Consider the following 23,492-nt stretch of genomic DNA (forward strand, 5'->3'; position numbering starts at 1 on the left):
TTTTATTTTTCACTCTGTTCGGTCCTGCCTTTTTTTTTTAGTTTATCCTGACTTTTTTTTACCTAAATTGTCGTCCTGCCTTTTTTTTTTTGCAAGTGTCACATCCTGCCTTTTTTTTTACTCAAAACTCCTGTCCTGCCTATTTTTTTCAAATTTCATCCTAGCCCCCCCATAAAAATCAAATGGTAGCTCCCTTAAAGGAGAACTAGAGAAAATTAAGATGAATTCTGCCTTGATTCATGTTTTCTGGTTTCATTTTCTTTAACTCTTCTTTTTTTTTAACCAATTTTGATAGTAATAAAAAATCTTCAATTTTTCAATTTTTCATTTTTTACTGATAACATAAAATTTTAAATGGGAGATAATTCGAAATGAGCAACATTACATAACAAAAGTTGTTTCCCTTATTTGTAATAAGCTGCTTAAAGCTATAAATCATATATCCATTGATAGGATTAAATATTTTATCCTTTAAAGAATTTGAACAGTATATTGACATAAGAATAAGAAATTTCTAATCCCATAAAAATAAATAGACAAAATGACATATTACATTTAAAACACTGAAGAAAATAAAAATACAATGATTCTTTTTAGGTCACTTTTAAAATTCACGACTACAAAAACAAACATCACTTATACTTTTGTTTATTAGCATCAATACATTAAAGATTATTGGGAGTGGCAAGAATTTTATTATAATCACTTGAATAAAATGGAACCATACATTTGAATTTAACATTGATGTGAATTATAGTTTATTTACCTGGAGGCTTTAAATACTACCTGTCATTTATTTCAGGTAACCATCATAGGCTTGATCACAGGTGGACAATATAACACAACAATGGATTTATGATATTTGTTTGTTAGTTGACCTACAAGTGTATTCTGTTGGCCCTAAGTAAACAGATTTTAATGTATGATGGAGTACTAGTTTATCTTATAGAACAGAGGAATATTGTCCCATGCAGGTAAGTTTTAAATATTGATCAGGAAATTTAGTGGTACCGATTTTCTTATTTTATCCTGCTAGTAAAATAGTTTGTAAGCAAAGAAGGAGTTAGCTGTGGTACCAAAGCATATGGAGTTGGGTCACGATCCTTTTTTTCAGCCCGTTTTGGGAAATGGCTGAAAGCACTTGTAACAGCCTCTACTTAAACGTTGTTTAAATGGATGTCAACTTAAAAGCTGTAAAATGTTTTAAGTTTTTGTCAATGGAGGAAGATGGGATAGGATCCATATAATTGCAGCTGACTTTATAAACATGTTCTTATAGTGTTTTGGAAATGATTTAAAAAAGATAATAGTTTATAATAGTAGAATGAAATGAATTGGAAATAAAGGATAAAATAATATATGTATTCCTAACAGAAAATCAATAGATGACTTGTAGCATTTTCCTCTATAATACTTTGACCCTTTAAGACAGATTTCTTAAGGTTCGATGCAAATATATAGCGATTGGCGAACCTTCCTTTAAATGGTCAATAGAAATATATTCAAATGTACGAGATTTAAATTAAATTAAAATCTAATGTTAACCATTGAGGTATGAACAAGTCTAAATACCAACAAACTGATAACTTCATTAATTCAAACAAGTAACGCACTGGCACATATAGTACCGAATAAAAATAAACAGATAGAAGATACAATATAAGTATACAGAAAACATAATCCAACACAAAAATATATATGTAGAGGAGGAAAATTATGGAATATTTTCTTTATCCATTATTATATAAGATATTTTCAATGTCTAATACCTGATTTTCATTATCTAAAATTATACAACCTAAACATTGCTTGTATTGTACGATATGTAATTGCAAAGTTTATATTTGTTGAAGGCTATATGGGGGCCTTTAGTTGCTGACTAAATCTTCTGGTCATTTTGTCACTGTTTGATAATTGTCTCATTGGCAATCATACCACTTCTGCTTATTTTCATATTCTCAAAACATTAGCAATCTTTAGCCTTGTTTACTTTTACATATATCATATTCCCTTCACCATGTTCACCATCAAAGGAATTTTATTTAGGAATCTTCTGAATGAAACTAAAATGGTGACAGAATAAATTAACATGTGCTTTGACCCACAGAGTTAATGATTTTATAGGTCATATTTGGAATGTGCTGCACTTGGATCAGTTGTATGCAGAAATATGCAGTTATCAGATAGAACTAAAGTGTAAAAGTCTTAACATAAAGTATAAAGACAAAAAGACACATCTGTTTTTCATCAGTATAGATAAAGACTGATATGAATTTCAAACAATGTCTACAATAAAATTAGATATGAAATTCCAGTCTCTATTCGAAATATGAATACTAGCTGTGCATTTTGAATTTATTGTTGCAATTGACATTCAGGAAATTTCAAGTCCCTACCATACAGTTGATAAGCCTGTACAAAAGCATTGCTCTATTATATGGTCAGGCTCCTACCACCTTAACATTTCTTTAGCAAGTCAGGCTCCTACTGTCTTTACAGTCTTTAATAAACATCTAGAGGTCACTTTTTGACCTTTAAAAAGTGTGAAGGTCTTTTGATCATCCTGTAGATCTACCATTGGTCCCAGGATTTAAATTACAAAAGTATTGTAAAAAATTGTCTGCACATTTGCATGTGAAAACCATATATGCATGATATTTTTTTGTGATAAGTGTTTGTTGTTGGGTGCCTGTCTTTATCAGTTTGATATTTGTTCTGGATGTGTTTAAGTCTAGATATTTATTCATGTATAAGTAGACTTATTTTCACCCTTTCTGTTTCCCTAAGCAGCAGCGTTTTACAGCCTCAAATCCAGAGGCTATATTTCAAAGCTAACAAAAAGAAAACTTGCTCATGACTAGCAATAAGTTTTTCACATAAGATTCTTTTTTGTGGAAAATTTGTCTCAGCCTCAGATGTTGCTTGTTAATACAGTTGTTTTCTTGCATGTAGCATCAAAACCAATGCAATACAAATGTACATGCTCGTGTCACATGACAGAAATCTGCACATTTGCATAGACATCTGTAAGATGAATTTATACCTTTAATTTAGTTGTTTACAAACATTCTCATCATATTAAGTAATTGTAGGTTCACGGGAATCAGATGATACTGAGATCTTCTTTCACACATTAATACATGTAATATACAATATAAACTACGTAGGTTAAATCTAAGGGCAATAGTATAAAATTTTCAAAGTGTAATAATTCAACTTTTTTCCTATGAGCCATTGTATTATTACGTGTAAACCTGACTAGAATTACACATAAGTATACCCTTTAATATCATGTTTGTGACATTAATTTGTATATAAGTATATACTTTGGTGGGGAAAATTATGTATGTTTGATGAAAATTAGTATGTGTGAATTTTTATAATTGTTGAATTGATGTCCTGGCCTTCAATTTGTTCCACATTGACATAATTTAACTTTTATTTTATTTTTTGTGACACTTTGACACCTGGGGTGAAATAAGATATATATTTTGTAGGTTTTTAATGCCTCTTTAGTACTGGATTTTAATAAATAGTCTTTTTAATAATAGATAGATATTTTTGGACCAATCACATGTTGGTGTTTGTAGACAAGAAATAGGACTATGTTTACCGAAATCACGTCGGATAACAATAGTACCAATGTACCCCCGTATCTTATTCATCAGTCAGCCCACACCAAATTGATTTATAAAGTAAGCATAGGATAGTATTAGGTAAACATCTCTCTAATAACTTTTTTTTCCTTTTTGAAATCAATTTAAAAAGAAAGTGTACAAAATATATAGTGCGATTTTTGTGTAAATTAAGGAAGAGTTGACTTGACTGTTTGATTGTTTGAAAAATGTAAGAACTAAAAAATGCAAGTCTTAAATTTTTGCAGTCCCTGACTTACGAGAAGACCAAACTAGTATGACTTTTTTGTATTCACTGTACTTAGTTTTAATCTCTTTTCTTTCTAGCTTTTATTCGCATATATATTTGTAAAGGTCCAAAAACTTACTTTTGGAACACATATTTTTTATGATGATTGAAGCATGTATATTGCTTAACCTCAGATAATGAATTGAAGCATTTTCTATACTTGTATTTTTCTAAAGCATAAAAAAATGGTTAGAATTTAGGCCTTTGAGATAAACTTCTGGTTTAAGTAATTTATTTTCATTGAGGTAATTTCTGTCTAGAGAAATTCCTGGTATTTTTCTTCTCTCCTGGGAGAATTTTATCACAAATAGATATCATCCTGTGATAATGACTGGATACAAGGGTGATAATGGCTGGATACAAGGGTGATAATTGGTTAACAACAAAAAGAGTGTGATAAATGATTATTGTTACATCCTAAACATGTAATTATTGCATGCTGTATTAAGGGGATATGTCATTCATAAACAGTAATCACTGGTTGTGTAAGATTCTCTGTTGTAAAGACATATTATTTCAACATTTTTCAGAAATTGCAACTCTAGAAAAATTTATTTTGTTTTGAAAACTTTTAGCTAGATTCAGTTTATTTTCAATCATATAAGGTGCAGCCCAAATTGAAACTGAACTTAAGTTTTTTGTAAATTCTGAAATAAGGTGGTTGTAACCAAATATAAAACAAGATGCTTGAAGTGAGGTCAGAGTTCTTCAGGCTGAGAACTAACACCTGGTTAAGGAAAAGGAATGAAAATTCAATGCCTGCCTTTCCCTATGTTGATCAAATATGTTATAAGCTAGGATATAATTACCAATTAGTCAATTTATTTTCTTGAGTTCTAAAGATGCATGGTTACAGGTCAAAATTCTCTCTGTTATTCAAACTGGAACTTTATACCAGTAGATAAAAGGAGGTTTATGGGGCATACATCAATTAGACAGCAACCCTAGCAACAGAAAAAAAACCCAATAGATAACTATAAATTAGCATATGGTTTTCAACAAATAATATTATTTCTTTCATTTATATCTCTGGCACGTGGAGAAAACAAAATTTGAAACAACTTAGACCTGATTATTATCAACAAATAGAATAAGATATATCAGAAATATTAATCCTGGACCACACACTGATTATACTTATGTTACTAATGACTTAAGTGTGATTAAATATCAGATTGCTGTGAAAAAAGACTATCACTTTACTGATTGAGATTCTTGTAGAACTTGATACTATTTAAAAATCTATGATGTACTTACATAGTACTTTGTCCTCTATTTTTAACCTAATAGAAGATGCCCCTGAAAATTGTGGTACAATTGGGCAAGTGATGAAACAAAGAGTTTCCAAATTTCGTGGGCAGTACATCAACTGAGCATGCACGAAAGTGTATTAAGACACAGATTGATAACGGTCGGCGAATTTGGATATTTTCTCAAAGATTTGTGTTTTCTGTGGAAAAAAGATTGTTTCAAAGACAAATTTAGGAATTACGAAATACTGCATTTATATGTAATATCACAAATATTTTCATCTATGTATGGTTTCAGAGGAGTTGCAGCTCAAAGAAATTGTGCTCTTCCTGTTCAGTGGCGGATCCAGAACTTTTCCAAAGGGGGGGGGGGCCCGCTGACTGACCTAAGGGGGGGCCCGCTCAAGTCATGCTTCAATGATTCCCTATATAATCAACAAAATTTTTCCCACAAAAGGGGGGGGGGGGGGCAGGCCCCCTAGGGCCCTCCCTGGATCCTTTTATGCTGTTGTAGTATAGATTTTGATTCACTTAATCCCTTTGCGACTGCCATAGGTGAAAATTTTATACAGAACAGAAAAAAATCAATGTCAGGATATGCTGCACTTGGTATGATTGAAAAGGCTGTAAATTATGGATACAAATTACTAAATAATTATCGACAAGTTTTAATTAGGACAAGCAGGGATGTTGATTTCTATGTCTCGTTAGCAATGATTGTTACGGTTGTGTCAAACATTGATTTTTGAAAAGTATATGATATTTATTTCAATATGAATCAATACTATGCTGTAATTTTTCACAATTGGAAATATGATGTTGGATAAAAGCATGCTGATATGAAAGACGAAAATTAATTAGTTAACAGTTGGAATTGACAGATGCATCACTGCAAGAGAGGGGAACTGTGAAATTAGAAATAAATTTAAAGTCGGAAAGTCAAAACATTGTCATCTTATACCCTTTAGAGTTTTTCACTTTTAAAGGATGATAAAACTTTAACACATTTTATAACCTGCAAAATTAAAACATTTGTTGCAGATTACAAGAAAAAGGCTTTTGACACTACTAATACAGCAAGGCCAACAAAAAAGTATGTGTGTTTACTTTATCAATATCTTCTACCCATATATTTATCCCCTATTCTAAAGTTTGTTTGTCCAATTTTGATTTACGCACTGTTAAAGTCACAATGTTACTCCCATAGAATCAATGTAAAAAAATATTAAAAATTAAAAAAAATCCCATCCCACCTACCCCATTTTGTTTAGCATGTACATGTAACAGTAAACACAAAGACTTTTTTGTTTGGCTTAATGTTATTTTGACAACTGAAATATATAATCTAAGCCTAGATGTGCAATTTGTGTATCACCTCCCATTTATATCCAGTAATGGCCATTAACGATACTGTTAATAGTTAACTTTGTATCACTCCACTTAACCTTTTTAGTTTTGGGGACATTTATTCATTATTCAGACTTACACACGCTTCCCATCCATGTCCTGTAAAAAGGACCACTTTAGTCATAAACCAAGCATATAATGGACTTGTAAAGTCAGAGCAATTGCTTTTAGCATTTATTTTGTGCAACCAGTAAAAATAAGATTTTTTATCCTGCAATTGGCCATTTTACTATTTGAAAAAAAGGTTTTTAAATAAAAGTTTTTACATAGTTTATATAAATCAGATTCATACATCTAAACATAATTCATTAAAACGTAAATTATGGCTGGTGTATGTCTTTTACATGGACAGTTAAAAGCTAATTGTAAGAATAAGATATTTTAAGACAGCTCTGCAGGATTGCATTTTGAATTCTTTTAATACTTTTAATACATGAAATTTAATCCGTCTGAAGAAGAGCTAACATCTTTAGATGTCTATGTCTTACAGAAGAAATACTTTAAGACATAGATAATTTTTGGCTTGAACCTTGAAAATAGCACTGTTTCATGGCTATATTTCTATACTGTTAAATACTGCTTGCTGAGACTGCTTGTGTCAAGGTTGTATTGATGAGAAAGCTAACTGCACTTTATTGACCATGTCAGAGGTTTAACATAATACATCTGTTAGAGTAATATGTTGTTCTGACTTGGTGTTGGTATTTAGATATTTTATGGTAATTAGCCTGAGATAACAATCAATAATTCTTTGTTGTATCTTATCTCTAAGGTCAAGAGTGCATTGCAGTCTATAGTAAGGTTCCATTGATATACATAAAGTTTGTAGATATCTATTTTCAAGGAATTCCCCTTGCAATTACAGTTCTGCTATGCGGACTTAAATTACCTGCAGATAATTAAATGTGCTGATTTGTGCCAGGATAGTTATTCTTAAATGATAGATAGATGGAGTAATCACTAAAGTACAAGGTATATTATATATATATATATAGTACTTTAAACATGCAGGAATTTGTGCTCAAATTGTTCATTTTTTCATTACCGTAATTTTGCAATGTCTAAGAGTGCACAGATACACCTTTATTCTGTTCCATTATTTTGAATGAAAATATATTAATATAAAAAAGAAGATGTGATATGATTTCCAATGAGACAACTGTCCACAAGAGACCAAAATGACACAGACATTTTAACAACTATACAGGTTACCGTACAGCCTTCAACAATGAGCAAAGTCCATACCACATTGTCAGCTATAATAGGCCCCGATATGACAATGTAAAACAATTCAAACAAGAAAACTAACAGCCTTATTTGAATAAAAAAATGAACGAAAAACAAAGTATGCATTTTATTTTCTGGTAATGCTGTGCAAAAAATGATATTAAACAGTTAAAGAGATTATTGATACAGAATATATGATACAATACAATACAATGCATTAGAATGTATTTTACACCAAGATGTCATTAAGTGAAATTAAATACCCTGCATATATCATGCTTTTCATAAACATGCGGTCAAATTGCAGAAAGACCCCCTCTAGGATTATTGAAAACTATCCTTTTGCATTGATAATAATAACTTGACATAAATCATGAACACACATGTGTGACATCCATTATACAGTATAACCTGGCCCAAGACCACAATTAATGACCCCGCTTTTCGTTGTCCACGAATATAGTTCCTTTTAATTAGAGTGTATTTTTCCTAAAAAATTTTTCTTTCCCTTCCTCACTCATTTCTTAGATTTTTTTTGGGTGAAAATGAGAGAAGAGAGGTGAAATAAATTTTTGAATGTTGTATTTAACTGATTTTAATATGGAATGAGTGATTAGGCCAAGTGCAAAAATGTAATATTTACAGTTTTCAGGACATCTCTTGACTTGTCAATAGGGGTATGGATGTGTATTGGCTAAATTTGTAAAAGTGATTGCTTCAATCTTTCTTTATTTTGGATATATATTTAGACTAGTACTATACACTACACACACAAAAAAATTGACAAAAGTGCATGGTGTATTTTTTTTAATGATACAAAACATTATAAAGAACTGATAGAGGAATTAATTGTGGTCTGTGGCCACCTGGAGACCTGGAATCAGGTAAACCAACTGGATGTTCCTTGAGTTGGGAACCTCCTAATTCTTATAAAATGAAGATTACATGATCAAAGCAATGAGAATTTGTCTGAAAACCGTCATCATTCATCATGAAACCCTTGCTAAAAAATCTGGATCCACAAAAAAGAACTAAAAATATAATATTCCCTGTAATGTTTGTCACTGAACATTAGGCTATCCTTTGAGCTGTTTTATATTACCTATATCTGTTCCATCACTAGAGTTGTCATAAACATGCATGAAATATTTGCCACTGGACTTAATCAACCAACAATCAAACCATCATATAAAGGAGGGAGGGGTTCAAAAGAATATTATTTTAAAATTTGCTATTACATCCATCAAACGCCAAATAGGCTTGAGAACCAGATAATCAAGATAGACATAATTTGAGCTCAATCGTCAGTACTTTGCTACTGACTTGATCAATAACTTAAAGGTTCCAACTCATTCAGATAAACTTTACCTTAGATGGATTTGACTATTCGATTATGTCTCTTTTGGTCATCGCTACTTATGTTCTCATGGTATCTATACTCATGTTATCATGGTATCTATACTCATGTTCTCATGGTATCTATACTCATGTTCTCATGGTATCTATACTCATGTTCTCATGGTATCTATACTCATGTTCTCATGATATCTGTACTCATGTTCTCATGATATCTATACTCATGTTCTCATGGTATCTATACTCATGTTCTCATGGTACCTATACTCATGTTCTCATGTTATCTATACTCATGTTCTCATGGTATCTATACTCATATGGTTTTCAAATATTGGGTTTGACCATTCCCAATAAAGGAAAATACAGAATAGATTTTTGACGCAACAAATATTTGAGGTCACCATTTTCGTTGATTATATTATTTCAACTGTAAATTTATATTCTGTATTCAGGAAATAATGCTATTCCTTTTTTAGTATGACATATATACACCACCTTCAGCTCACAAAATTTGAATGTTAATCCTCCAGTAAAAATTCTGTTTTTCCCATGACTATTTTAACACTTTTATTTCAGAGTTTATGTTAGGATGAATACTCTGATTGATGCAATAAATACAATATTTGCCAAGTTCTACTTTAAATTATGTTACAAGTGAAATATATGTAAATTTAAATGTGTATTATACCGATAAATTTCAAAACAACTTGCTTCTTTTCTTCAAAAATTGATTAGCGTTCTGGTATTTTATAGTCAAGATCCATCATAATTCATAAAAGTAGGTTGTTATTAAAGCGACCATGAACTAGTTAAGGACCATTCTCTCTGATCTCATTCAGGAAATATCAAAACCTTAATACATGTATGGTAAATATTGCTTCATGAAAGTAAGTTGTTATTAAAGCGACCATGAACTAGTTTGGGACCATTCTTTCTGATCTCATTCAGGAAATATCAAAACCTTAATCATTGTTAATACAAGTATGGTAAATGTAGCTTCATAAAAGTAGTTTGTTTTTAAAGCGACCATGAACTAGTTTTGGACCATTCTCTCGGATCTTATACAGGAAATATCAAAACCTTTATACATCTATGGTAAATAATGTTACTTTAATAATTTTTATGTTAAGGAATTTCCCCAGTCTTCTGTCTGTCACTTGTAAAACAAACAAACTGCGTATTTATTTTATACAACAAGTCCGTTAAACAAACATCATTAAGTTACCACAATGTTGATATAATCTGTTCACATAGTATTGACAGTGCTTTGATTAAACTTCCCCACTATCTGTTTACATAGATATGGGCCTGATTGATTGGGTTTTAATTCACTTTGGACTATAGATTTGTTTGTTTTGAAGATATTTGGATTTATTGTTAGAATTGACTCAGAAGATAGTGCTTGTCATCTTCAAGTTAATCGACTTATATTTAAATTTGTTTTCTTTTAAATCTTTTTAATATATATACTGTATTATAGGACTAATATATTATACTTAATATTTGTTCTCATGTATGGTTTAAGAATTCTATACTCATGTCTTGTATTTCATATTTTTTGGTAAAAAGGTTTGAATTTGTCTTTTATTTGGTATGAGTTGTCTGTATTACTTACTCACATTTGTATTTTTGAGTAGTAGAAATAGTTTTGAAAACATCCAAGGCAGCAAATTAGCATTAGGGGGGTGACAGTCTTTTGAGATGAGGGATATAGAGGATTTGGATAATTTCCTTATTGGATATAGGGAGTTAAAGAATTGGAGAAATGAGATATAATTAGGGGCTAAAAAAATGTGGTATCTAGGAAATGGAAGGAAAATAGTGGAACGTGAAAAAATACTAAAAAAGTGGTAGTTTGGAAACAGGCACCCCAACCCTCCCCCTGAAAGTCCCAATATCTATCCTGAATTATAGAAAATCTTCACAAAATGATGCTTTTAAAAGGAATCAAGTGTACAAAAATGACAAGAAAATTTAAGGAGTAAAACACCACATAGAAAACTTCCCCTGTGAGATGATAATGAATAATTCATGAATATGCATGAACATTTCATGAACTGTTCATGAACAGATTTCATGAACAGTTCATCATATCTTCATGAACATTTGATGAGCAATTCATGAACTGAAAATCGACAGTAATGTTCATGAACTTTAATGTTCATGAACAATTCATGAACAAGAAAGGTTCATGAGCATTTAAATGTTCATGAACAACAATGATCATGAACCCTTTCTTGTTCATGAATTGTTCATGAACTTTGTTCATAAATTGTTCATGAACATTGAAGTTCATGAACACTTAAATGTTCATGAACCTTTCTTGTTCATGAATTGTTCCAGTAGATTTCACTGGAATTATCACTGGTAAATCCACAAACTGATTAACTAATATAAAAATTATGTGTGATATATAAACTTCTCTTCCTTTTTGTAATTCAAAACTTGCTGTCTCTGTATTTCCAACAATAATTGCTGAATAAAGGTATTAAAATGGAGTCTGCATAAAATCTGTTTCATATCATTGCTGGCAGCTCATATTTAATCCCCTAAAAGTACAAAAATATCCACAAAGAATCAATTGTTCAAGAGATAATGATTGTATGAAGCAATACATTCAATAGAAACAGCATTATGCATCTTAAATTGCATTGGAAGTTTAAGTTAAACTCAAATTTAGTACCCCCCCCCTCTTTAACCCTTGAAGATGAAACTGGCGACTTAAATTATTATTAACGTTTCACCAAGTTAATTTACGATGAATATTATTCACACAATTTAATTTCTACATATCAGATTATCATATATACCCATGTACCATTTACATGTCAGATTACGATATGTCTGTTATGAATGTGACAACAATATATCAATTTATCATTCTTCATTAATTTATTGTCTGCCTAAACTTTCTGATGTTTTGCTCAGATTAAAATCCTAAATGTTTTATATTGCCTCAACAAATTGTATTTCATAATCATTATATGTTAAATCAAATACTTATCTGAAAACATCTGCGTTTGGATTCTCCATTTTTGTTATCCAGCGTAATCATATGACGTCATATTTGCAAGTGCGTTTAAGTCAAGGTGTCAATCTCGTCCCATATAATATCGGCCCGAAGTTGATTCGTCCCTGTTATGGTATTTCAGTGAACTTCTCAAAATCGGTCGACCGTTGGACTACGGAAACAGCCGATTTGCGGGGTTTGCCGGTTTGTAGAAATTTAAAATCACAAGAGTTACTTCCCCTTAATATGGGTGTTTGAGAATGTTTTGAAAATGTATTTCACTTTAATTAAAATATACGTTTTCCTTTTAAAATTTTAGTTTTGTATATAATATCTATCTTAAAATACAGCTACAACTTCTATTTCATCTTATTTTATTTTTTTATTTTGCAGGAATAAAAAAATAAAAACACCATACATTTATGATATTTCACGAATAATTAGGTAAAATGTTCTACTCTAAATGGTCCAAACGGTACCTATGATACTCATTTATAGTGTGATGTGATCTAATGATAAAAAAAAAAAAAAAATAGTGTGATGTAAGTTATAAATGTTACACCTAGTGATTCATCAAAACTTCACGAACATTCATAAATACTTTTAATGAACATTTCATGAATTTTTATGAGCAGCTAGTGATTCATCAAAACTTCATGAACATTCATAAAATACTTTTAATGAACAGTTGATGAATTAAATTCATGAACCTTCATTTATGAATTACTTATGAATTTTCATGTACCATTCATGAACATTCACGAACCATTCATGATAGTTCATGAAGTCATGAATTTCTTCTCGCCGGGGTTGACTGAGCAACACTGATCCCATTAAAAACTGGGGGTGATCTCAGGTGCTCTGGAAGGGTAAGCAGATTCTATTCCACATGTATAGGTATTTGAGATAATATATAGTATCCACCCACTATGAATATGAATTTATTCTGTTAAATCTCATCACAAAATTACATACCTGCCAACTTTTCAAAATGCCCATGGGGGTTTTAGGTGCAAGAGGACTTGTGGTCCCAAAAAAACGTAAAGGGGGCCTTTAAATGCATTATAATGTTGTTTTTTGGCTTCTTCATACATTTAATAGCTTATAGTATTCATAAAATTATTTGTTTTGTTTAAGATTGTGGACAAAATTGCTCTTTCAAAATTTCCATTTGGGAGCTTTCATGGGGGAAATCCCCCGCAAATAGTGACAGTTGGCAGGTATGAAATTATTTTTACTTTGATTCGATAGATGAATAATATGTGCTAATGATCATGATGATGTATAACCATAAGTTTAGGAAAGCAGAATGTTTGACTGTTTCATAACTTATTGCTGATCCTATGAAATAAAACTTAATCTGATATTTATTTCTGTTATGATTCCCCCAGGGGACAATCTCATAGACACATCAATCTATAATCTACATTGAATAAGAATTCATCATCTTTATCTCAACATGGAGATTGATTTCTACAAAATGAATTAGATTTTAATTTGAATTCTTTAAGATGGGATTCTGGCATTTTCAGTTTAAATGGATAATGAATTGGTTGTCTGATATCTAGAACATCATTTATATTTATTAGCATTGACTTATTTCAAATGAGGGAATTTATGCATTTTTGTGTTAAAAATTTCTGTTAAAACTAGCAGTTTAGGGTTGTATTGAGTTTGATGTTTCAGATAAGTAAAACTGAAATTGATGCAAATCTATTTATATAATTCATATGCTTAAATTAGAAAATCTTAAAAGATCATGGTACTGATTTCTTTTAAATTGTTATGTAGTGCTAGAAATCTGAAATTTTTAGTCATAATTTTGTAAGTTTGCTAATTGATCTTTTGATTATTTGTTGATTTAATGGTATTGATTTAAAAAAGTGAGAAAAAAAACATGAAAAGGGGACATTTGTGGGTGAAATTGCTGAACTTGCAAGAGTGCTTAAAAGTTTATGTCAATACATGTATTGCTATTCATATATATGAATTTTGAAATTGTATCCTTCTTGTTTTATTAAATGTTCCAAGGCCATGGTTCAAATCTAATGGCTAAAATATCACATTCTCACAGAAATTCTTGCATTAGCAGTTCAAATAAGTGAAGAAAAGAAACAAGAAAATCATTTTCTACAATGATTCAGATAGACACTAGCTGAGGTCTCAAAATTAAGAAACCTACAAAATAAATACATTGTTGCATTTAAAGACCTTTAAATGAACTTAAAATTGACCGAAGTACAATACCACAGACCTTCATATATTTCTCATTATCTAGAGAGGGCGATAATTAAAATTGTTTAACATTAGAGTATTTTATTGCCCTCTTCACACTATTTACAAAGGGCTGATGACAGTGTAATTGAGATTACAACTTGACAGATTAAGGTATTTACAAGTAGTTTTTCAAGAGAGATAAATAGAAAGAGAATAGGGTTTTATCCTTTAAGGAGACACTTGACCTTCATAGGATTAAATAATCGGGTAGATTTAGTGGTTACAAAGAATGATACATCAAATACATTGTACAAATGTGTTTGTGTAGTTGTCAAAAGTTAGATGTAATTCAAATTTAAAAAAAAAAGATGTCCTGCATGATTAATTTAAAAAAAATAAACAGTATAATCTTGAGTCATATTGTTATATATTTCATATTCGTTAGAATTATGGAAAATCATAAGAATCATAAAATATTTATTCACACACAAATGCCTGCAGCCTTTCAGAACAGTATCATGAGTATTTAAAAAAAATAAAGAGATTTCATTGCAATTATTTTTCTATGTATGTTACAATGGAAATTTTTTAAATAGAAATATGAAAAAGGCTAAATGTTAGCTTTCTCTTTTGAATTGTTTTACATTTGTCATGTCAAGGCCTTTATATATAGCTGGCTATGAGATATGAGTTTTGCTCATTTGTCAAAGTCTATACACCAAACTATAGTTTCTTTACTTCTTCATCATTTAGTTGTCTGGTTGAGAGTGGTTTCATTGGCACTCATTCTTCATCTCCTTATCTTTTATGTTTACCAAGTACATCTTTTAAAAATTTAGGTTTTTCAAATTGTGTGAGTCGGTTAGCTCTGTTGACATCCTTAAATGACAGCTCATTTCAACATGTCAGATACACCAAAAAATCTAAATTGAAAGAGAGTTTGGAGATACAAAAAGTACAGTTTAACTCATAAGTTAAAAATGAATTGACAATGCCATGGCCAAAGAAAAAACCTAAAAACACAACTTAGAAAACTGAACAAAGGTTAAATTCACCTGAAAAATTCAATTTACTCTAGTTATGAGGGTTTGGATGGGGTTAAATGATTAAAGAATAATGCCCTTAAAAAATGAAGATTAGAGAATAACAGGCAAAAAAATGAAGATTAGAGGATAACAGGCAAAAAAAATGAAGATTAGAGAAATGTGTGGTCTAATTTTGTGAAGATTAGAGAAAAAGGGGGTTAATTTTTTGAAGATAAGAGAAAAGGGGTGAAAATTAAATGTTTACTGAATAACAGACCCCCCCCCCCCCCCCCCCCCAAATCCAGACCCTCAAAGAAATGACATTGTAGAAAGATGGAAATCCTGTAGACACTAAAAACAGATGCTTTAAACTTAAACAAAAAAATATCTAAAAATATAGGATTTATTCAGCAAATTTAAATCTTTTAAAAAAAATCTTACTTTATTTCAGAAAAAAGATTTAAATAGTATAAATCTGAGAACCACGAGTTCTATCTTGAATGACAATTGGTGACAGGAAGTTGACAAATAATAGATACCCAGGTATGTAAACTATGTTTTAAGTCCTGTATTTAATTTCTTAAAACGAATCTTTTCTTTTGTGGAAACCCTCCATACAGGAGTTTGTGACTGACATTGGAGCTCTCTGGTATGTGGGGTTACATTTGTAAGATATTAATTTGGTTTGAAATAGCAGTAATATTTTTTTATATAATCATTAATTCTGATAGCTTACTTCCTGTCTTTAGTCCTTTATTTTGATAAGTGATTTAACCACTTTCCTGTTTGAATGTCATTGAAATATTCTTAGTATCATTGGATTCTAATATTCATGGTTTTTTCATGACTGCTTCAATCAAAACTCCTTTGTAGAACAAACTGTATGGAAAGCTTTTTGAAAGAAGTGTTTTAATGCCCTGCATTTTCATTGTAGAAACCCACTTTTTGCAGATCTCTTTTTTACCATAGATGTGTAATAAATTGAAGTCAAAATTATTGTCAGATTTCCCTCACATTATCTAAAATGGAATACAATGTTAATGATTTTTAAATTAACTACAATGGCAAAGATTTCACTTAAATAAAAATCTTGCATGGGGTAGATTTTTGCAGGATTTTCTGTTTTTGCTGCTAGACTTGATGGAGAAAGAAAACGCTTTGAGCTCAAAACTTTTGGTTGTTTTGATATTTCTTATTTCTTATGGCTTACTTTCTGTACTTTATTTTGATGTGTGCTGGAACAATTGACCTCTTTCATTAGAAGGTCGTATAGTGACTTTTAGTCGTTAACCTTCTATGCATTTGGTCCTGAATGTGAAGTCATCTACTGTCATTGGCATTCATACCACATCTTTTATTTTTAGACCAACCGTATGATCAATAATTAAAAATGATAATAAAATTTAGAAAATACCAAGGGAGAGTTTAAAAGTAATAAGTCAAAGAAAGGCAGACCATGGCAACAAAATAATTGAGAGACAACATTCCACAAAACAAAGACAGCAATACAAAGCCCACCAAAAATAGCAGAGTTCGCGAAAAGTGTCAGTCCTCAGGATTTCACCACCAAAATTTTGCATAGGACTGACACAATTTAAGTACTTTTCAATAGATTAAAAGTGAGGACCAGCAGATTTTCTTCAAGGACCACCAGGGGAAAAAAGATTTTGCAAACTCTGAAATAGATGGTGAATAAAGGCACTATACAAACAAATCTTCCTTTTTTATACTCACTCCTTAACATAGGGCCAATTAATCAAATTTAAGAAAAGGTGCAGCCCTTAGATCTTCCTAATTTAAAGAACTTTAACTTAAAAAATTGCAATATTGAAACATTTCCACCTTTTATACACAAACTTTTTTTATCAGTGATCTGTCAAATATGTGTGAAGTTGTATCTGGTGTATTAAGGGTACATATTTGTTTATCAAAACCCACACATTTTTGACAAGCCACAAACACTTCAGGACATTTGAGGTGGAGCATTTTATTAGGTCTTTTAGTGGGTGGATTTATCAAAAGACGTGTATTAATTATGTAATCAAAGTATAGGGGAGTATTGATGGAGACTTGTTGGTAAAACAAATTATTTTAAATCGGGTAGGTGTAACATTGATTTTAGGTAGTAATATATATCTATTGACGTTTGAAGCAAGGTCAAATTGATTTTAAATTGTCATTTAAAAATTTAAATACTTCATATAAGCTCTTTAACATTTTATGAAATTGATTAAGTCTCTTCCGTTTATTTAAATAGTTTTTATAGACCCCTGTGGAATGATCTTACTCTGCCCTTATGTAGGCAAGTTTACAATGGAATGAATGAAAAATTAGGCTATTGTAATTTTTGATTGACGTTTTTTTTTAAATATAGTTACCCCCTAGATGTTTTAGGTATTTTACTATGGACAATATTGGCATGTTATAAATTTTAGCAATATATTTTTGACAATTACAGAATGTTAAAGTTCAGTATGAAAAATGTACATGATAATTTAACAATGTATTTTTGACAATAACCAAATGTTAATATACAGGAATGAAAAATGTTCAAATAGTGTAAAGTTAAACAGGGTTACATTGGTATGCAACAGTGATATACCGTAAGTGAAGAATTTATCAAATCAGTGTACAACTTTGGTACATGTTTCAATTTGCTTTTTAAAATCCACTTGTGAAAGATTATTACACCCTATATATTTTGGTGAAAAAAATTGATCAACATTTTAGTATTTACCAATATAAAAGAGAAATTTGAATTAAATTGACAAAATCGGGATTTTTGCATAAACTGAAATATTGCAACTTCCATTAGTAAGAACATAAAAGCCTTTAAAAGTTTTAACTAAGGGCTAATTTTATTCAGACCCAATTAGTTTAATATAGCTCCAAGGTTTGTTGGTAGATTTGCGACCTGACATCTCAATTAAAAGGAGTGTGACCTTCACAATGTTTCAAAGTAAGAAAGATCAATCTATAACTGTTTAGTTTGCTTAAAAGTGACCCTTTAACCTGAGGCTTGTTTTAAAGAGACAAGTAAACGAAGAGAGTTAGTACTCTTGACTGAAGCTTCATATTTTGATAATAGTTATAATTATGTTTTCTTTCAACTTCAAAATCAATACGCTTACTGATGGTACTAGAAAGACTGTACACTTTCCTATCCTTTATTTCATTTTTCAACATCCTGTCTATATGATTATGTAATAATTCATTTTATGCTCCTTTATCCCTAAAAACACATCTACTGTTTATCCCAGAAATTCACCTATGATTATTTCTCTAACTAAAGTTTGACAAACAAACTTTACCTTTATAAAATGTGTGTGCATTATTGCTATAGAAATGTGTGAATGAAGGAATATAAGAGGTCTATATTGGGCTGGTGCAACAGAAAAATTATTAAAGTCCTATTTATTAACAAATGAAGATAGAAAACTTTAACAAAGCCCAGTAAATTGGTGGGGTCCAGTCGTTACACTGTAAAAAATTATTATGGAAAGATTCAAACTTCAAATGCCAGTCAATAGAAAAAATATATCTAGGTAAAGCATAAGCTAAATTTCCAAATTCCGATTTCCAATTTTAATATGCACCATAAGTGATATTGTTTATATTCATAATTTAATGCAAGTAAAGAAAAGTCTATACATAGAATAGAAAGAAGGAGTTTATTAGATATACAAGAGACTTTCCCTCTCTCCAGCTAAAAATTTGATCAGTTTTATCTAAAATGTTTGTAAAGAAAAGATATCTTTAAAAAGTGGTCTTATTAGTTGTTTAAAAATGTTCTTATTTCAAGTGTGAGTTAGTTTTATCTTAAATATTCATAAAGAAAAGCTATCTTTTAATAATTGGTTTTATTTGTTGTTTATGAAACATTCTTAATTCTAGTGCAAGTCAAATGAGCTTAGTTTTATCTAAAATATTTATAAAGAATGGTGGTTTATAAGTTATTTAAAAATTTCCTTATAATATTGCATGTTGAACTAGTTTGTGTGAAACTAATCCTAAGTTAGGTTGTTGACACTTGTTTATATAATAAACATTTCTCCCGTAGTATTTCTCCTGGATCTTGCAAATTCCTCATCCGTAGCCAAAGTTTGAATTTAACCCCCTCAGGTAACGAGATTTTTTCGACAGATTACCATATCACTTGTTCCCTTAGTTTTCATTTATAGATGAGTCATATTTCTTTTCTAAAAACACCTCACTGTCAATATTTAAAAATCAATTGAAATTTTAAAGAAAAGACCATATTATATGTACCATATTTAGTTAGCAGGGATTTGTTTAAGACGGAAACTTGTGCAGTTAAAACATGTTTATATTGCATATATAAGGTAAGCGTTGCACGATTTTCTGACTTGGTTAAAAGGAAGTTTATAAGCTCTTTTATAAATGCTTTACCGTAAAAATGTAAGAGTTTCACGATTTTTCGACTTGTTAAAAGGAAGTTTATAATCCTCTTTTATAAATGTTTTACTGTGAAAATGCTTTAAGTTGTCACTCAGAAAAACAATTTGATATTTTTGGTTTACAATAGATAACATCCCCTTTAGAGACGTAACTATTTGTAGTATCTGTTGATATATTTTACAAACAATCACAACTCTGTTTCCCTCTATATGTTGTATTTATTATACATCATTCTGTCATTATCACTTGACAAATGTTTGGGGACATTTTATTGTGTGGAACTCTGTACTTGTTGCTTAGTTCGAGGTGGAATTTAGACTTGATTGTAAATTGTGAATACTACATTTGGGATTTTTAGTTCAAATTATAAGGTGAGTGCTTAAGAACTTCATGAACAAAGCTTGCTACAAAAAGATCAAGTCTTTTATAATACACCAAAATGTCATTGTTAGTTGACAAATACTGGGAAAATATTTTTGTGGAACATTTTTTATACTTTTTGACAAGCTATATTTGAATTTAGACTGAATATTATATTGTATTGAATACTACATTTTGGTTTTTAGTTGAAATTATAAAGTGCTTGATTTTAAGGAAGATCATCCATACACAAAAGTCAAAAGGCGCAATGCTTGCCACATAAAATTCATGTCTTTATAATACACCAAACAGTCATTATAAGTTTGAATTTTTTCGTTGAACTCTGTACGTGTTGCCAAGTTTAAGGTTGAAATAAGACTAGATTGTACAATGTGAATTCATATATACTGCTTTTATTGGAAAATATATGTTGAGTGCATAGCCCCAAACAAATTTAAGTCTTTTACAATACATAAGACTGCCATTATTAGTTGACAAATACTTGATGAAATTTTTGTGGAACTCTCTGACATACTTGTTGCGAAGTTTTACCGGTAGGTGGAATTTTAAGACTTAATTGAATTATGTGAAGACTATATTTAATTTTTTTTATGGAAAACATAAGGTTAGTGCATAAGAAGTTTATATCTTACACAACATGCACAATTCTCACCACATAAATGTTAAAGCTAAGTATCTTGGTTATTATATTTACAACTTTATCAATTTAGACCACCATTATATACAATAAGATGGGCCTTTCAGGTGCATTGGTACTTTCAAACATTTTTATATCACAATCTTCATTTAATCACCATACCTTAGATTTTAGAGGTTATTACAACTTAACGGAAAGAAATACCAACTTATAGATAAAGGAAGACATGGTATGAGTGCCAATGAGACAACTCTCCATCCAAGTAACAATTTACAAAAGTAAACCATTATAGGTCTAGGTAACGGCCTTATACATGTTTCACCATTTTACCGTTAGTGCCCCTTAAACCTTTTCCATTCCAGGAATATTTATCTTTGAAAAGCATCTCTTTTGAAAAAAGGTCAATGGTCTTTTATATATGCAGCACACACTTTTTCAATTTTCTATTTGACTTGCATAATGTGAAGGTAATGGTAACTATTTATTATAAAGAGTGAAGACTGTTTAAATAATATAAGAGGATTGGAAAAAAGGATTTGAGGAATTGGACTTTAGACCAAGGTTTTAATTCAAAGATCAATACACATGTAAGTTTATATCAGTATATTTACTAATGGAATACTACAAAATAGGAGTGTGGTATTATAATGAATAAGAATACCTTTTGGCTATCAGTATGTTGTTAAAGGAAAACAATCTAAACACTATGTATATCTACATACAAATCAGTGTGTACAAATGTTACTTTGAAGTTAACCCCAAACCACAAAATTACATAGAAAAAGGTATGTCTAACCTTCAATTGTAATCTGATGGCTTTAAACACTTTCTCACAAGAAAAAGTTACATTTCTTTTGTTGTAAAAGTATGAAATGATTAGTTTGAATTTAATACTGAAGTCGATGTTTTCATGACTTATGACTTATCAAATTTATGTATAACAAAACCGCAGCATATGCAGATTGAAATTTGAAAGGCTTAAGTTATAAGTTTTGAAGATAATGGATTTGAATGTGGGAAGATTTTAAAAGAATAAAAAGTTCTTTATTTGAAAGTTGAAGGTTATGAGTAAAGAGTTCTTAAGTGAAGATAGGAAATGTTAGATAGGTATAGCTGCACTGATATACTCTCAATTACAAGTTTCCAAATTCATATCTGTGCTACAGAAATTTTGGCAGGTTGAAGCTTTGATATAATTATAAGACACATACAAAAATACAAACTTTGAGTTATGCATAAGTCATTCAACCAAAGTACAATATTATATGTACTAACTGCATACCATTTTGTACTAGAATTCATTTTTTTTACATAGCATAAGTAGTGTAATAGCTACTATATGTTACATGTAGCCATTCATGTGTTGAATCTGTAGGAACAAGATGCTTTAAAAAGATATTAATGATTTTTTCTTCAATACTAAAGTACTGTATTTTTAAAAGTATCATAAGCATATACCTTTAATCATATGAACAGCAAATAGAACATTTTCAATTATTACATTGGAACTAGTATACATTCTTGTTTAGTTATCTCCTATGCTCACCTCTGAATGCTGGATTGTATCGCTGCTTTGAAGACCCATTGGTGGTCTTTGCCTGTTTTCTGCTCTTTGGTCAAGTTGTTGTCTTTTTGACACATTCCAGGTTGTTGTCTTTTTGACACATTCCCCATTTCCATTCTCTATTCTACATTGAAAAAAAGGTTTTAAAAACATTTTTCTTTTAGTATAGTATTGGTTTTAATGTTTGGGGAGGCGAATTTGATTGGAAGTGAAGGCAGTCATATACAAGGTACAAGTTTTTATTATTTCAGTTGAATACCAAGATGCATATACAGGTTGATATGGTTGTGCAGCAATTTTGTCTACAAAATATTCTTCAGAAGAGCTTCTTCACATTTGTTACTAATAATTGAAAGCTGGAAAGATTGACACAAATATTGTTCTATGAAATGAAAATAAAATGACCTTTTTATGTTTACATGGGAAAAAACTTACTTTCATTATAAAATTTTATGTAAATGGTTATTTAAACTTTTTAATTTGAATTTAGAAATAAAAGTTTGAACTTAATTAAAATGTTTTTAAATAACTCCATATATTGCCTTAAAATCTCCATCAATTTTTTTCTCACACAATATTTAAAGAATTCATAATTGATAATTTGAACCCACCCTAAAGTTTATTCAAATTGCATTACTTTTCCATTAATTTAAACACACCTTACCATCAATTACCTTTAATCCAACCTGAGTTTAGTAAAGAAAGGTTTCTTTAAGATCATAAAAAGTAGGGAAAGTTTCTTCAATTAGCTCAATCAGTCAAATTACCATTGCTCAGAATTATGTCTAGGAATTTCAATTATTGTTTTATACTGCTAATCTTTATAACTAAGATATCTTCTTATATCAAAGTATGAATTTTATCATCTAAAAAGCTTAGATAATCAGGTAGATGCATATTGTTGCACTTTTCATTCTTTTGCTGCATATTTTCCAGTTTTCTGTTGCCAGGCTACAATTTAATATGTAACCCCAAAAGAGGCTTCTTAAAATGAAAAGGTTGGGCATTTTGTTGATAACATTATAGTTGTTTACTAGTATGTCCTGTTTGAACTTAACTGACAGGTGATTCATAT

General features: G+C 30.2%; 1 protein-coding gene across 10 annotated transcripts in view; it reads left to right on the forward strand.

Moving 5' to 3' along the window:
• Positions 1-600: 600 nt before the first annotated feature.
• Positions 601-23,492, forward strand: part of LOC139501236 (uncharacterized) — a 49,481-nt gene continuing 26,589 nt past the window's right edge. The window contains exons 1-3 of one of the 10 annotated variants that reach the window (XM_071290240.1): positions 726-974; positions 15,868-15,959; positions 21,346-21,440. The gene's annotated coding sequence lies outside the window, so the exon portion shown is untranslated. Of the gene's footprint in view, positions 975-7,350; positions 7,554-15,867; positions 15,960-19,601; positions 19,760-19,780; positions 20,207-21,345; positions 21,441-23,492 lie in introns of those variants that run through there. The other 9 variants (XM_071290242.1, XM_071290244.1, XM_071290239.1 and 6 more) reach the window with 9 other exon arrangements.

The sequence above is a fragment of the Mytilus edulis genome, chromosome 13 (genome assembly GCF_963676685.1).
Source record: "Mytilus edulis chromosome 13, xbMytEdul2.2, whole genome shotgun sequence".
In the NCBI taxonomy this organism is placed as follows: domain Eukaryota; kingdom Metazoa; phylum Mollusca; class Bivalvia; order Mytilida; family Mytilidae; genus Mytilus; species Mytilus edulis.